Raw genomic sequence first — 17,712 nt, 5'->3', positions numbered from 1 at the left:
TTATTTATTGGGAAAATGCTCTTTATTTCTCTTGCATAGCTTTTACATATGCTAAATCTTTCTATACAGAAATTACTATAAACAAATTGAGTTTGTTCAAATCAATAAATTTAAAGCACACAGGTTTAATGACCCTTGTTCACTGTGCATGTTTTATTAGGTTGAAATTAAAACTGATCTACAATTTTAACTATAAGCTACATTACTGTTTAAAAAACATACTAGATATTATCCTGATGAATGTTGTTTAAGTTACATTTTGTTGATAGATAACATCCTGTGAAGTGATGTAGCTTTACAGATCATAGAATTTCAATATGGCAACATATTGATTGGTCTAATGTAGAGTTTAATTTGTAGAGTATCTGACCACTTAGTCATGTATATGAAAGGTCCTAAATCAACATTATATATATCCATAATCAACAACCCTTAATCCTTCTTTATTCTAACAAAACCACTGGTTAATATAGTGAGATGGGGATATAGTTTTGGTTTTTGAATTTTATAAAGCAGACAATTTTACTTTACATATATGGAACAGTGTCATCATCCATAAATTATAAACAAAAGTCTGTTTTTGGATATTCACAGCAGGCTGGCTCTCACCCTTTCCTAGAAAGAGATGTAAACCAAGCTGTGAAAAAACATGGTTACATCAGCCATATAGCAGAAAGCTGGCAATCTTGGGAGGAGAAGGTAGCCCAAGGCACCACCCTGTCAAAGACATGCCTGCTGAATCCATCACCTAGAATTTTTGTTTCCCAATAGCCCTCTTTCATCACCCTTCTATAATTCTCTTCAGGGACACCAATCTGACCAAACTTTAGATGCCCTGGTATGTTGGTTGATATCGCCAGGACTTTTTGGAGAAGTGTGGGCACCCTTCCCCAACATCCTCATTCTTCCAGAAAGCCTGGCAGCTGAGATCATGCCCCTAAAAGCTGTAGTAACAGTAATAGTACGTTGAATTTCTAAACATTTTCATTCGTTTGATGTATCATTCCTATAGGAACACACCAATTTAACAGAATAGACAGATAACAGGAAGAGCTTAATAAACCCATTTGCCATTGTTTTAATGACTTCATTGGAGATACAATAATTTTTACAAATGTGCTTGTTACTACTTTTTTATTTCTTTTTTAATTTTCCTTCTCTTCCTTTTTCTTTTTTCTTTTATCTTTCTATACTTTTTATAATACTTTTCTCTCATTTATCTAGAAACAAATATATTATGGTAAATTCTGTCAACTATGTGATGCATTTTTTTAATAATTTTTAAAAGTCTGTTTCTGAATTCCTACATTATCATGAATTTTTATTTTAAGCAGATAGGTGACTTTTTAACAGATGGTAGTATCTTTTCCCAAATTAATATAATTTTCTAATCAAGTATATTTCCCTCTTCATTAAAATATTTGTTTAATAAAGGTGCCTGGAATGGGAACATCATAACTAACTAAAACATACTTGGAGAAAATGATGAACAATAGGTTTTTTAGGACTTTTTTGAAGTTCTATGTTACATATATTGATACAGGAATGGAATTTTTATTTATTATCAAAGTTTTTCACACAACTTTTTACCTAGGGTAATAAAATATTGAGAATAGTGCTGTGAGCCAAATTTTGTTTGCAGTCTTCAGCACCTGCAAACAGGTTCTTCGTGGAGTTCGGGAAAAATTCCACGGGGAAAAGGTGGGCACGCGGAATGGCGAAAGACGGAAATATATTGTAGAAATGAATGAAACCACGCAGATTGCATGGGGACTTACGTTCAAAGAACGAAGACAAATTTATTTTTTAAGCTGGCAGCTTTTAAAAGGTAGAGGCAGGGAAAAGCGGGTGCAAATTCTAGACATCAAAGAGCCTGGGAGAAGAATGAAGGACTTTGGCTTAAATTAGCATTTTAAAGAGCTGATACTGAAGGTGAAAAGGCAGCTTGTTTTTGGGTTCACTTTGTTTTGGGTAAAACAGAAGGAAAAGATAATTATCAGGGAAGTTGGAATGTGAGGAATGTTTCAGAGTTTCAGGGGGGGGGAAAACTGAAAATTACTTTGTTTTGAGCTAAGTTATGGAAAAACCTGATTTAGGCGCCAAGGTAGCAAAAATTACAGGGAGCAGTTAAGTGGGAGACTTTTGGCTGGATTGATTGCTGTCCTTTGTTGTAGGAAGAAATTACTAAGGCCTGATTTCTAATATTGGTTAAAATTAAAGAGAGAGATAGTTACAGCCACATATTAGAATTATTGCCAAACCATCCACGCAAAGGGTCAAGTGATTTTGACTGCTCTAAGTGGGCCTTTTTGGCAAATAATTCCTTTTCAGGAGAACACTACACTTATTGGTGTGTGTCCTTCCTGAGTGAGATGTGGCAGAATAGGGGCTGGAGCAATAGTGCAGCGGTAGGGCGTTTGCCTTGCACACTGCTGACCCAGGATGAAACAGTTCAATCCCCGGCATTCCATATGGTCCCCCAAGCCAGGAGTGATTTTTGAGAGCATAGCAAAGAGTAACCCCTGAGAGTCACCCAAAACCAAATATATACAGTGGACTAAATAGTGGCCTAAAGCAGATATTCTGGTGGAGTGGGATGCTGCAATAAATCCTGACCATTAAAAGTTTGGTAAGCCATGGAAGTTTTAAAATAAAATTTAAAAAATTTAAAGATCTTGAAGCCATGAAATTTTCCTATACATGGATGTACATGGAATCTACTATGCTAAGTGAAATTAGTCAAAGGGAGAGAAAGAGACACAGAATAGTCTTACTCATCTAATGAGTTTTAAGAAAAATTATAGACATTGAAATAATTCCCAGAGTTGAGGGCCCAAAGGACCAGCTCAAGCTATAAAGTTCACCACAAAGAGTGATGAATGTAGTTAGAGAAATAACTACAGTGAGAACTATCATAACAATGTCAGTGAGTGAGATATGTAGAAAGCCTGTCTCGAATACAGGCAGGGGTGGGGGAGGGAAGAGATTGCAACATATAAGGTTCCTAAATCATCATGTTTAGACTTTTAAGTATCTTAACTAACTTCTGTGTATGTAACATGTTTATAAACATCTTGTTCTCTGCAGCATAGAGATAACACCCTTTTCTAAAAACATTTTACAAGGTCTACTATCAGCCATTGTGGTGTTTTGTGACTAGAGAATATATATCTTATTCCAGCTTATACCACATACATCCAGTATATTGAAAGATTTCAAGATAGCCTGAAGTTTTAAAAGTTAGTTCTTTAGTTGTACCTGTTGGGTGTAAATTTACCTCCCAGTTCTACTGTGTGTCAAGATATAAAGTTAAGAGCTAGAAAAGAACAACCACTCCCCCACACACATAGTGAACCTAAATTTTGGGGGTGACACATAACTAATAGCAAAGAGTATTTTCATGCTCACTTCTTAATAATTATTTGAAAAAATGTAGTAAACTTAACAAAATATAAAATAAATGGGAAAAGGTTCTCATGTTCTTTTTGATTTTTTGTTTTGGGGTCACATATGTCTGTGCTCAAAGTTTTCTCCTAGCTTCATACTAAAGGATCAATCCTGGTGGGCTCAGAAGAACCATATGGGAACTGAGGATTGAGCCAGGGGAGGCCACATTCAATGCAAGAGCCTAGTTCTCAAGCACTTCCATAGTCATGTTTGTAACATGATAGTGTTATTGTTGTTCTGTAGTTTTATGTGGACCTTTTGGGGGTAGATCGAGTGAATAGTCACGTTGAGATATAAATTCCCAGCTTAGGAAAAATAAGATAGATGAGGTTGCTAATGAGATTGATGTGATTAAATAACAATGTTCTGGTGTTGAAATTGAATAAGAAAATAAGAAAATGTCATTATAATTGGAATATGACTTAACGTTCTTGAGGGTTCTTACTTTTAGACAACTTTCTTGAGTCATAATCTCTATACAAAGAACTACATAATTAATGTGCACAATTTGAACTGAATATCTGCAACCATCCATGATAGAATGATTATGTCAAAATGAATCTATTTCCGAGCTTCTGAGTTCATAAGAACTGTATAAAAGATTTGCATACAAAACTCAGATTGTACCAGGCCAGAAAGATATTACAGTTGGTAAGGTGCTTGACTGGAATGCAGTTGCCCTGATTAATCCAGGCACCGCATGTGGGTCCCTGACTATTTCCATCAGTAATTTCTGAATGCAATAAAGGAGTAAATTCTGATCATTGTCAACTGTGGTCCCACCACTCCTGTCCATCACAAAACAAATAAAAACTCACCTCACATGTTTAAGAAGTTACAGTTTTACAGATGGGTCTGAGTCACTCTCTGATGCCTAGGCCTCATCTTCCTCACATATATGACATCATTTGATCTGTTTCTTGACTTCTAGTTCATATCACAATGTTCTTGTCCTGTGCCTCACTCTTTTCTTGTTTCCAGTGTACCATGGTCTTGTTTTATTCCTGTACTATTGTCTCCTTGTGCTTTCCAAGTCTGAAATCTGCAGTTTAAATCTTGTTTGTTGTGTCCCCTGGCTGGGGCTCTCTGCCCTCTAATCTGTCAAAGACATTCCCAGGTCTGTCTACCAACAGCTCTCTATCGCTTTGGCCTTCATTAGTGTCCTGCATGGCCTCATGCATGTCCTAGTGGGTTTAGGTGAGGGCTGAAAAAGATGGCTGGATAGTTTTTCAGGGGTCAAGAATTAAAATGAACAATAGGATGAACTAGTTCACCCGATGCCCCATAATTCCACTCTCACCATAATAGAAACATAATCAAGGGAATGGCGTGCTAATATATGTCAAGATTTTCTTGTGTTTTCTGTTTTTGTTTTGTGGTAAGAACATAGAGCTTGACCTACTCTATTGATATAAAGTATCAATTATGATGCATGAACCACAAAGATTTACTATTCAGCATAGTGACTGGATTCAACAGTATGATATTCTTTTAAAAAGCAAAGCCCAATTTCTTAAGCTATACCTAAGCTAATTATTTATCTTGATTCAAACAGTCCTTAAGAGCTCAGACCCATCCTACTAGGGTCAGACCTCTAGCAACAGCTTAAAAATAGATCACTAATGTATGCCTTTATCTGGGCATGAGTACATAGAGAGAGGACATCTCTATGGAGCCAAACCTAAATTGTAAACTATTCATGCCTATACTGTATATAGCCCTTCTATATATTATCCCTCCCCCCTTCAGAAATCCTACTATCCCTTCACTCCAGCAATCCCAAGCTGATATCCAGGATTATTAATGCTCTTTACCCTCAGTTCTTAACCCATTAGGTATCAAGACCAACCTCCTGCCCCAACAAATCATCAGCCAGCTCCCAAGCGAAGGGACATCCACTCAGCCCCACATCTCGTCCCCCGGCAAGAAACTACTACCAACACTCTTGCTCACTCACACTCTATGGCCCTCCTTCTCATTCCCCCCCAAATGTAGACTGTTGCTTGATACAGGACTTAGCTCCAGAAGGACCCCCAATGCAAAGACTCTACCCAAGCCCTTTCTGCCTCAAAGCATTTCTCAAACTCAACAAGACCGAGGTGTGTGATGAAAATGTGCTCTGGATTTCACCCCCACAAGAATACCCCAAAAGACAATGAGAAAGACTATATTTTCTTTATAAGTTTAAGACCTCCAGAATACTACCTCTTAACTTGTTTATTCCCCAAAAGTAAGCTAGTCTCCTACATCACTTTGTTCCCTTAATTGTTCTTTTAAGACTCATTTTTATCTATCTTTTCCTTTATATAGATATATGTGAGTATATATATTCTTTTTTGGGATATTTTATATATTTTTTTACTTGTTTCTGTTTTCTTCTCTTAACTTCACCTGTTTTGGTTCTACATGTTACAAAAACCGACAAGAAAAAGTCTTGCCTGGGATAATAGCTCATGTCAAAACCAAGGCACAGATATGATGGAGCCTGACCTTTCACCCCAAAATGCACCAGCAATCTACTACAGCACCATTTCTTCTTGCAAAGGCATACTAAAAAGGGGGAAATTTTATGTATAAACAAGTTCTTATCTACTAGGGATAAGAACTCATACATTTTATAACACAGGAGCATCTCCCACCTTGAACATATGTCATGTGGACACAACTTAGACTCCAGGCGATTAGACAGCAACTGTCCAACCCAGAACCTATATCCCAGATATAGAACCAATAAAGTTTTCCAAAACAGCTCCAGGAACCAAACTCCCTCTGGGACATTCTTAATACTGCTCTGACACCAATATGGGCCAGTTTTGATATGACATCCTGACAATGAAGAAATGGCAACAACTTGATCTAAGACCAGGTTGTCTTACCTCACCACCTAACAGTAAAATGAAATCAGAAGACACATCATCCTTTGATCTTTGCAAAAGCCAAGATCGCTATCTACAGAAGGCTGACTGTGACAACCATGACTGGGCAGAATGTATTCTGGGACGCATAAAAAAGTCCCTAGTCTAGGCTTTGGCCTACTATTTGTACAACAACCACGATCTCTAATTCCAGAGGTCTCACTGAGACAATTGCAACTGAGCAGATCTTCTGGAAACATAATGAAAGACTCTAACCTAGGCTTCGTCCTAGGACCAGTGTGAAAAACAAGACTACCAACTACAAAAGGTTGATTAAAACAACAATGATGAAACAGAACTTCTAGAACCGTAAAGAAAGGCTCCTTCTAAGGCTCCATTCTATGACCTGTGCAAAGACCAAGATTCCTAGCTACAGAGGCCTGATTTTATCATCCACAACTGAAAGTTTCTAGCCACCACAAAAGGAGCTAGAGGAGAGTAAAAGACCACGTTCGGAGCCTGTAGTAATTCCCATGACAGTATACTTCAAGGACGAAGAAACCCTGTATCTCTTAGGCCAAGGGGATTTCCTTTCTAATCTCTCCAATATTTACTGTGCCTATGCAAAAAGAAGAAGAAGAAGAAGAAGAAGAAGAAGAAGAAGAAGAAGAAGAAGAAGAAGAAGAAGAAGAAGAAGAAGAAGAAGAAGAAGAAGAAGCACAATTAATTGTTTTGTTTTTTTTGTTTTGTTTTTTTGTTTTGTTTTGTTGTTGGGTTCTTTTCTGCTTTTTTTCTTTTTCTTTTCTTTTTTTGTGCTTTATTTCGTTTTTATTTTAGGGCCGTGGTTACTGTGTGCTTGTTGTCTTTATTAGTGTGGTGGTTTTGGGGTTTTTTGTTTTATTTTTCTTTTATATTGTTGTTTTTCTTTATTTTTCCCTTTCTTCTCTTAAGTTGATATTTAAAGGCTCTAAAAGGACTCCTCCCATTTTTTGTTCGTTTGATTTTTTCCCCCATTTTATTTATTTTCTTTCCTTCTTCTTGTTCTGCCTTACAAATTGAAGGGGAAATAATAATTCAATGTCACTATGTACCTAAAATATTTCAGTGAAAGATTTGAAATCAACTTTAGTCAAAATAAAAATCATAAAATAATTTTTAAAAAAGAGAGAAAAAGAGTAAAGCCCATCTCTTAGATCTTCTTATCAAAAAAAAGCTATAGAATGCAATTGGGCTAAGGTTAAAGCACAGTTGTGCTAAGGGAAAAACAAAATAAATATCTATTCCTCCTTTAAAAAAATTGGAGTGGGGAATATTTATGAAAAAATTTCTCAGACCTTACATGCAAAAGACTAGATAATATGTAATATGTTACCCCTCATAACATGTCTAGAATGCTATATGTAGCCCTGGGAGCCCATAGCTCATAGGGGTTGAGCAGTGCAACATCTCAAAAAAGAGGGAGAAAGGAAAGATAAAGGGAAGGAAGCCTAAAACCCTTTGTTAGATGACTAAGAAAAATTTAATAAAATTGCAATAATCTTGCCATAATAGCTGTCAAATGCTATCAGCATTGTTTTCAAAGGATACAGGATCATAAAGCGGAAATTCATTTGAATATCAGTATGAAAGATATTATTAAAAATCATTAAATATGGGGCCAAAGCGATAGCATAGTGGTAGGGCATTTGCTTTGCACGTGCTAACCTAGGACGAACTGCAGTTCTATCTCCCGGCCATTTGGTATCCCCCGTGTGATTTCTGAGCACATAGCCAGGAGTAACCCCTGAGAGTCACTGGATGTGGCCCCAAAAAACAAAAAAGAAATAATTAAGTGTGTTTTGAAACAGTGATTTAACTCCTAATTCTTTCTTTCTGTCTCTTTCACACACACACATAAATCTCTCTCTCTCTCTCACACACACACATACACACACACACACACACACACACACACACACACACACATACTTGTCACCTTTTGAAAGATGCTAACGTTCCAAGTATGTCTTTGGTTTCTGACTCACATTTTCATCGTACATCTGAGTAGAACTTTCAGTATATTAGGAGAATACATTGTAAACAAATTTTCTCACAACTTATCTCACTTTTGAGGGTGATTGAGTATTTTACAGCTAGTCTCAAAAGGTAGCTTTAATAGGTTCCCTGTGTATTACTCTAGTGCTCACTTCAGCAGCACATATACTAAAATTGGAATGATACAGAGAAGATTAGCATGGCCCCTGCACAAGGATGGCATGCAAATTTCTGTGTATTACTCTACCACCCTACTCATTCCTTCCCTGAGAGATTATTCTCACCTACACACATTTTTAACTTGAGACCTACTTTGAAACAAAGGAAATCCAGTACAACTACAACATCTATGATTTTTTAAACTGATAAATAAGAAGGAAAACAAACATTCATGTTTGTTTATAACCTAGACATAAACAATGATCAAATAATTTATAAAATGATTCTGATTATGCAATTTTTCAAGTTTTAACAAAAGGGGTAATAAAATACAAATAACACAATTTAGCATGTATCAGTGATTCAAGACTTTGAGAATAAACCAGTATTTGATATCACAACAAAAGAAGAAAATGCTAAAATAAAATTACATAAAAAAGAGATATTTTCACTTAAACAGTTCTTAATCTAACCCAGACCAGTTTACCAAAAAGAAAGTAGAAAAAGAAAGAAAGAAAGAAAGAAAGAAAGAAAGAAAGAAAGAAAGAAAGAAAGAAAGAAAGAAAGGAAGGAAGGAAGGAAGGAAGGAAGGAAGGAAGGAAGGAAGGAAGGAAGGAAGGAAGGAAGGAAGGAAGGAAGGAAGGAAGGAAGGAAGGAAGGAAGGAAGGAAGAGAAAGAAAAGAAAGAAAAAGAAAGAAGGAAGGAAGGAAAGAAAGAAGAAAGAAAAGGAAAGAAGGAAAGAAAAAAGGAAAGAAGGAAGAAGGAAGAAAGGAAAAAGAAGGAGAAAGAAAGAAAAAGAAGAAAGAAAGAAAGAATGAAAGAAGGAAAGAAGGGAGGAAGGGAGGAAAGAAAGTGAAAGAAAGAAAGATAGAAAGAAAGAAGAAAGAAAGCAAAAGAAGAAAGAAAGAAAGAAAGAAAGAAAGAAAGAAAGAAAGAAAGAAAGAAAGAAAGAAAGAAAGAAAGAAAGAAAGAAAGAAAGAAAGAAAGAAAGAAAGAAAGAAAGAAAGAAAGAAAGAAAAAAGTAAGAAGGAAAGAAAGAAAAAATAGAAGAGAAAAGAAAAAAGAAAGAAAGAGAGAGCAAGAAAGAAAGAAAGAAAGAAAGAAAGAAAGAAAGAAAGAAAGAAAGAAAGAAAGAAAGAAAGAAAGAAAGAAAGAAAGAAAGAAAGAAAGAAAGAAAGAAAGAAAGAAAGAAAGAAAGAAAGAAAGAAAGAAAGAAAGAAAGAAAGAAAGAAAGAAAAGGAGGAAGGAGGAAGGAGGAAGGAAGAAAAGAGGAGGAAGAAAGGAGGAAGGAAGAAAGGAGGAAGGAAGAAAGAAAAAAGACAAAATACAATGATAGAAATGGATGTGTATGTTAACATCACAGACATACAATCTCAAAGCATAACTATAAATCTCCACAGCTCCGGCCCCAATATAAATATAATGACATATTTAATCAATGGAGATAGGTGCTAAAATGTCACATCCATAGAGTACATAAAATTATCCAATATGTATATGAAAAGTATTAAAAGTAATTTCTTATCAATGAAATTCAAATAAAACCAACAATGAGATATTATCTCACATAAACAAGAATAGCATATATTAATGACCTGGGAAGTAACTAGTGTTTTTAGGGATGTGATAAAAAAAGGAACCCTCATTCTCTGCTGGTAGGAATGTTGTATAGTTTAACAACTATGGAAAACAATATGTAGATGTCTCAAAAAATAAAAAGTATGTGACTTTGTTCAAGCCTGTGTTCTCCTGTAGACACTATCTTGATTTCTTGTATCTGGTTTGTTTGGTTTTTGTTTGTTTATGTTTTGGGTTGTTGTTGTTCTTGCCTATTTTCATTCTAGGGAAGCCTGGGATTTCTCTTTATGTCCCCTCATATATTTGTAAATAAGTCTCATAAAGTGGGCTTGCTTCACCCTCACTCTCCAAAATATCCAAGAATAGTGCATTTATATAACCTACAGTTTCCACTTCTTGGCAATCTATCCCCAAACAAAAATAGTCATTCATTCATGGGAGCCAGGGAGATAGCATGGCAGTAGGGCATTTGCCTTGCACACAGCCGATGCAGGACCTATGGTGGTTCGATTCCGGCATCCCATATGGTCCCTGAGCCTGTCAGGAGCAATTTCTGAATGCAGAGCCAGGAGTAACTCCTGAGCGCTGTTGGGTATGACCCAAAGCTTCCCAAAAAAATCATTCAAAAAGGATCTTCATTTTATTTCAGCACTAGTACAGTAGTCAGGATATGAAAATAACCCAATGTCCAATAACAGATGAATGAATACACACACACACTCATACACACACACACACACAAACTCGCATATACAAAAAAAATGGAATGCTATGTGCCATAAGTAAAGACAAAATCATAACATGCTACCACTTGAATAGAGCTGGAGGGTATCATATTAAAATCAAATGGAGATGGACAAATATTGAGGTCCTCACTTATCTGTTGTATAGAGAATAACAAAGTAACAAGACAAGGGAATAAAGCGTTTTCAGTATTGGCAAGCACTTAGCCCTGATTACAGAAATAAATATGCCAAGGAAGGAGTGGGAGTGATGGGGAGGAATGAAGGGGCAGGCTGGATATAACATTAAGGTATTGGCTTGAAGTCTTGAATATTTAAGTAACACAGAGGTAAGGTACCTATGTATTACAAACCAGAAGAATAAACTCTAGAGTAAGCATCTGATCCAATCCCCAGGCCTTCCGGATGCTGCATGTATGCAATGTGCTAGACGGGGAGCTGCTCAACTGTTACCTGTACCTAGCACCATGGAGCGTGGGGAGCTGGCCAAAAGGATTGGTATCACACCCGACATTATCCTGCTCGACGTTTTGGAGATAGACCATTCTGAGACAGCCCCTTCCCCTGTTTTTGTATAAAACACAAATGAATCAGATTGGTTTGAAAAATAAATAAATAATTTTTTTTTAATTTCTAAGGTGTTGCGAGGGGACCTTGTGTTATTTATGGAGGGATGTTGACATTTGTGTTTGGTTTGCAATTGGAACATATTGGAACATTGAATGCCTGAAACTTTTATTTTTTTCTTTTGGTTTTTGGGTCACTCCCAGTGATGCTCAGGGGTTACTCCTGGCTCAGAAATTGCTCCTGGCTTAGAGGACCATATGGAACACCAGGGGATGGAACCTCAGTTCAGTTCTAGGTTAGCGCATGCAAGGCAAACGCCCTACCGCTTGCACCACTGCTCTAGCCAGAATGCCTGAAACTCTAACAACTTGTTTAAAGAGGGTGAACAAGGAAAAATATAATATAATATAGCTCAGATGGTGCCAGAGAACTACTACAATGGTTGTCTCTTGCCCTAGCATGGAACCAATCCAAGTTTGATCCTTAGCACTGCTAGGAGTAATCTCTGAAAACAGTGCCCTGAGCACTGTCTAGTGTTGCACTCCAACAAAAAATACATAAAAATTAAATTAAACCTCAAAAATATATTAATATATTAAATCAATTATAATGTGGAAATACTTAGATATTAGTATAAGACTTGAACTTTTTTGAGTCATTAAGTATAATTATATATTTATATATAAAATAAATATATAAAATATTATATACTTTATATATGTAATTAATATATGACATATAAATAAATCATTCTAAAGTTACTCTAAGATATAATAATATTGTATTATGTTTAATACCTGCTATTTTTTGAAATATACTTTAAAATAGTTACATTACAAATGAAATTATGCAATCAAATTTACTTCAAAATAATCAGGCTTTGTGTATATGATTGCATGAAATGTAAATTATATAAAAGTAAATTGTTGACATAAAGAAATATGTCTGATTTAGCATAACTATTCTTTGTTTTATTTACTCAGGAATTTCCATAAATCAAAAAGAACTACCCTATGTAAAAGTGGGCATAAGTGTGTACATAAACATCATTAATGTTTGGAGTATAGGTAGAAATTTTATAGAACTAAGAGTTTTATGTTTTATACATATTTTAAGGCTTTCTAATGAGATAAAGAATTATCTATAACATAATTAAGATTGATTGAAGTTATTTATTATCTAACTTTAACCATACAAAAACTTTTATTTCTTAGGAAAAGCATAATAGCTTATGATGATAGTTACAATAATTAATCATATACTAAGTCATAAAGATAACTTTCTTTTTAGAAATAAAATGTGTGTGAAGGACAACCTATTATCACACAGCTATAAAACTGTAAAGGAGTTATGAATAACTAAATTCAAATATTAAAATTTATAAAATATTGTTAAATTATTTTGAGACTAATTTATCATAGGCCATTTATAATGTCATTAAAGAATTAACAAAAAGATTATAATGGGATTATCAAATCAATATTCAGTATAAAATCTATGACCCAAATTCATAGAATTTTTATTTATTTAGAAATATATGGAGACAAATGTAAGATATAGAAAAGAAAATTTATTTAAGTGAGCTTTGTATTTTCCCTTTTTTGCTCCTGGTCGGGGGACCATATGGGATTCTAGGAATCAAACCTAGTTTATCTGGGGTCAGCTGCTTGCAAGGCAAATTCCCTGCGTCTATGCTGTTGTTTCAGTCCCAAATTCTTAATTTTTGAAGAACAAAGTAAGCTATCTTCCCTTTGAAAAAGATTTAGTCAGAATCTTAAATTGAATCTAGCAAAACATTATAATGAAAACAATAAATCAAAAAATTAGTGCTAATTAAAATTTGAAAAATACAGTAATTTAACATATTACATTATACATACATTGCATATATATTACATAATAATTATTATATATTATGTATATGTTATTACATAATATATATGAGTGAAAATCTAAGACCACTGATATGATTGTAAAAGAAACCAAAAAGTCAGTTCATAAAATTGAGTATCTCAAAAACAATGTAATAATTTTATTAACCAATTATATTCCTTTAACAGAATTTTTAAATTACTATTTCAGGCAGACAATACCAAGTTTTAGTAGTCAAGCAATTTAAATATTTATTAAAATGCCTTGCATGTAACCAAGCCAATATAATCTCTGATACTGCAAATGGTCTCCCAGCACCTTCAGGAGTGATCACTAAGCAAAGAGCCATGATTAAAGCCTGAGCATTGTCATATATGGTCCCAACTCTGAACAAACAGAAGAATGTTCTATATTTTTCTTCATTACATTAATGCACTGTTAAAAACCAGTAGAATCAATTATGTGCCCCAGCATGAAGCTGAGAGAACTCTCACTTTGAAAAGTACTTTTCATTGACATAGGGTTATAAGAGGCGATGATCTCATTTGAGTGTCCAGGAACACTCAAAAGAGACAGTTTTACTGACAATTAAGGTTTCACTTGAGGTGTTAGACATTTATGATGCTATGAATCCAGTGTATATTCTAAAAACTATATGGTAAAATTGAAATTTCTATCTTTCCTCCCGGCTACTATTATGTGGTGGATACTTTCAGGGTATTGGTTAAAAGATCCAGAGGCAGTTCCAAATAAACCATGGAATTATTGGTGTCAATAATCTGTCCTCTAACATGTATTTTTGCTTCCAACATGTTTTGTTTTTTGTTTTTGATTTTTTTGTTGTTGTTTTTCAGCCACACCCGATGACGCTCAGGGGTTACTCCTGGCTATGCCCTCTGAAATCGCTCCTGGTTTGGGGGACCATATGGGACGCTGTGGGTTCGAACCGTGGTCCGTTCTAGGTTAACACTTGTGCCACCACTCCGGCTCCACTTCCAACATGTTTAAATATCTTGTATTGACATTACAAATCTTGTCTGCCACAGATGAGTAAGAGTAAGTTAAGAGTACATTTCGGGTATTAGATGTGCTTTTGTTTCAGGCTATTTTCAACATTTGATGAGTTTCTTAGGACATAACCAAATTGTGAGTAAAAGAAAATATGTACTGTGGGATGGGCAGAGAGATAGTACAGCAGGTAACACACTTGCTTGCACATGGCTGACCTGGGTTTGATCACTAGCATTCCATATGGTAACCTGAGCCACTAGGAGTAATTTCTGAGCACAAAGTCGGAATAGCCCCTGAGCACTGCCCAGTGTGGCCCAAAAACATTTTAAAATAATGTGTACTGGGAAACACTTAAGGCTCCCAAACCTGACAGGACAAAGGAGACCAAGGTAAAGTTACAGAGCTCTGTTGAGAACAGGCATAATGGATGAGGAGGTGCCTAATAGAAATTATAAATTCCCAAAACCATTCACTCCCTCCTAACTTCAGTGTTTTTTATTGACCAACTCCAAACTATTTTTTAGAACACAGAGAAAGGCAGCTGAGGAATGAGAATTAAATCAGGGAGCATTGTCACAAAATCTCACATCTTCACCCTTTGCACTTCCACCACAGTCTTTAAGAGCTGTAGAGGGGAAATTGAGTATATTCTTAGTAACTTGTCTGAAATACTACATTCTCCTTCCTCTCAGTTCTTATGTGTTTTTAAACCTTTTCTCATTCCACCTCTGTAAAACAATGTATATTCTTTGGATCTTTTCATCTTAATCAGCTAATCAACCTCTGAAATATATTTTTTCCATAGTTCCACACTCAGAAAATGTTTCAATCATCTAGCATCTCCATCAGAGATCATTCAATTTTTGCAAATAGCAAAATGTTCATGCTCACATATACTTTTTAATTTACCACTTTTTTAATTCTTATTTTTATTTTTTTCAAATTGGAGCTTATCATGCCAAAATTTTAATTCTTAGATTAAAAACACCATTCATTACTTGTTGTTGGGTGTTACAAAAGCACACAATTTTTCTTTTGTAATATCTTTATTTAAGTGCCATGCCTACAAACATGTTTGCAGTTGGGTTTCAATTATAAAGAGAACACCCCCCTTCACCAGTGCAACATTCCCACCACCAATGCCCCCCATCCTCACCCACCTTCTACCTGTATTCGAGACAGGCATTCTACTTCTCTCACTCATTAACATTGCCATGATAGTTGTCCCTGTAGTTATTTCTCTAACTAAACTCACTACTCCAGCATAATAAGTATTTTTAACATGCAAGTTAGCAGAAGATCCTACCACAAATTTGTGGATGCCAGCAGTATATTTGGCCTCCTGTATTAGAAAAATAATATTATAAAAGCAAGATAGGCTTCCAGAATATTATATTTTCTCTTATTTCCCACATTGTGACAATAATAGGGTTTAGTGACCTGTACTCAACAATGGAGTACACTACAGGGAGAAATCTTAGTATTGTGTGATATTCCTTATAAGTATTTAAGAGATAAGCACTCCAGCCCTATGCACTGGAGAGATATTGCATCTATTTTCTAACTCTAGTCTCTATATAAACATTCCAGAAATGACAGTTCATAACAAGGTCAATGCTTAAGCTTTTAATTGCAGAAATTCAACATTTCCATGAAGAATTCACCCATCCTCAGTTCACATTCCTAAATTTGTCTGTTTCTACTCAAGCAGTCAGACCATGACGTTTCCCTGCCTTCTGTCACCATTCTTCTTTGCCACCATTGTAAATGACTCTGATCAGATTAGTAAATTGACACATTCCCAACTCCAGGTACATCATCTGAAACTGCCTATAGATACTGCAAACAGCGAATATCTTTATAATTCTCAGAGCCTGGCTTTTGTGAGATCAGTTTTTTTTTTATCAAATTTTATCAAAGATAAAATTTTAAGTATATTCTTCTTTACTGAGTCTTCTTAATCTACAGTTTATCACATGGTTGTATGATCTGGACTGTCACATAAGAAGCCATTTTTTTCGTTATGAGCCATGGACTTATAATATTTTGTTGTTATATTGTAGGTATGGCCTAGTCATTCTAGATAATGATAGTGCTCCAGGGTTGTTTTCCCTTCTTCCACATTCATTTTCTAGAATATATCACTTAGTTTCAAGAATTTAAAGACCACCTTATTCTTAAAAGACCACCTTATTCTGGTAACATTAGTGTTTCTCCTCCTCAGACATTATCAGAGATTTTTTCTTGTGTATCATTTATTTAATCTCTGACTAGATAATTAGTGCCCAACTCAAAGTTTATATGTTCAAATAAAAGCCCTCGTTTTCCAACTCTGGGAACATTTCTTCTGCTAGTTTTTCACAAATATGTAAATAACGCTGCTATTATCAATCTTCTCAATACCCCAAACTGGGCAGTCTCCATTGTGTCTCCCTTTTCTCATTCATACACTTCATAGAAATTCTTTCATTATACGTCTATGTCTGCAAAGTATGGGGGCAGGGGGCAAAGGGATTCAGGTACTTGGACAGTGGTAGGGAGTGACAGAGCTAAGGATCCAGACCTCAGAGTCAACAACACAGAAACCATGAGACACAAACTTTACCAACCAAACTTAAAGAGATGCTTGTCAAGATGGCAGCTAGTCGGGGGGTGGGGGGTGGCAGGTAAATGAGAGAACCCAGGAATTTTGATAGATGGAATTTGACACTGGTGTTGAAATCAACTATGAACAACTTTGTGAATCAAGGTGCTATAATTAAAGAAGTGTTTTATTTTGCTCAGACTTAATAGTGACTTAATTTTTGTCTTGCCCCATTATAGTGTTCCATAATAATTGTAAAAATTACAATCAACTACTAACAAAACTGAAACCTACTAATAGGATGTAACTCAGTGTTGAGTTTGGGGCTGTGTGTATGAAGTTTTGAACTGAATCCATGGCAGTTGCAGAAAGGAAAAAAAATCTTCAAAATTGCGAACTAGATGAGAGAAGTAGGCTAGAGCCTGCAATTCATAGACTTGCCTGAATTTTGATGACTTACACTATTAAACACCGACTACTTATACAGCTATTTAAATTCAATTTTAAGCATCTACTTAGGAATAAATGGAAAAACTCTCCAAATATCTAGATGTTACTTGTTAAGATTCTGAATTAAAGAATAGCAGAAAAAAAAAATCACATAGTTGAAACTGAAAATACATTTCTAATGAATAACAATTTTAACAATGAATTAAATGTTTGTGAGCAAACTGCTGCATGTGAAAAGGATTAGCTTAGGAGGCTGAATATAAGGTTTGTATCTTGGGAGACTGGAGAGGTAGAAATAATATTATCAAAATAAATATCAAAATAAATATTATCAAAATAAAGATTCTAAGAGACAAGATTTCGGGGAAAAATATTTAGTTCAGTTTCATGTGCTATCTTTTGGTTTGTTTTA

General features: G+C 35.2%; 1 protein-coding gene and 1 non-coding gene across 2 annotated transcripts in view; both read left to right on the top strand.

Annotated features, from left to right (window-relative positions):
- Positions 1-17,712, top strand: part of ENY2 (ENY2 transcription and export complex 2 subunit) — an 851,639-nt gene that overhangs the window by 545,411 nt on the left and 288,516 nt on the right. The gene's annotated exons all lie outside the window — the stretch shown is intronic.
- On the top strand, positions 8,481-8,587 carry LOC126009708 (U6 spliceosomal RNA). Its single transcript, XR_007495924.1, has one exon. It is a non-coding gene; the product is annotated as a U6 spliceosomal RNA (small nuclear RNA).

The sequence above is a fragment of the Suncus etruscus genome, chromosome 5 (assembly GCF_024139225.1).
Source record: "Suncus etruscus isolate mSunEtr1 chromosome 5, mSunEtr1.pri.cur, whole genome shotgun sequence".
Lineage (NCBI taxonomy): Eukaryota > Metazoa > Chordata > Mammalia > Eulipotyphla > Soricidae > Suncus > Suncus etruscus.
The sequence above is the reverse complement of the archived record's forward strand: the minus strand, read 5'-3'. Positions and strand labels throughout refer to the sequence as shown.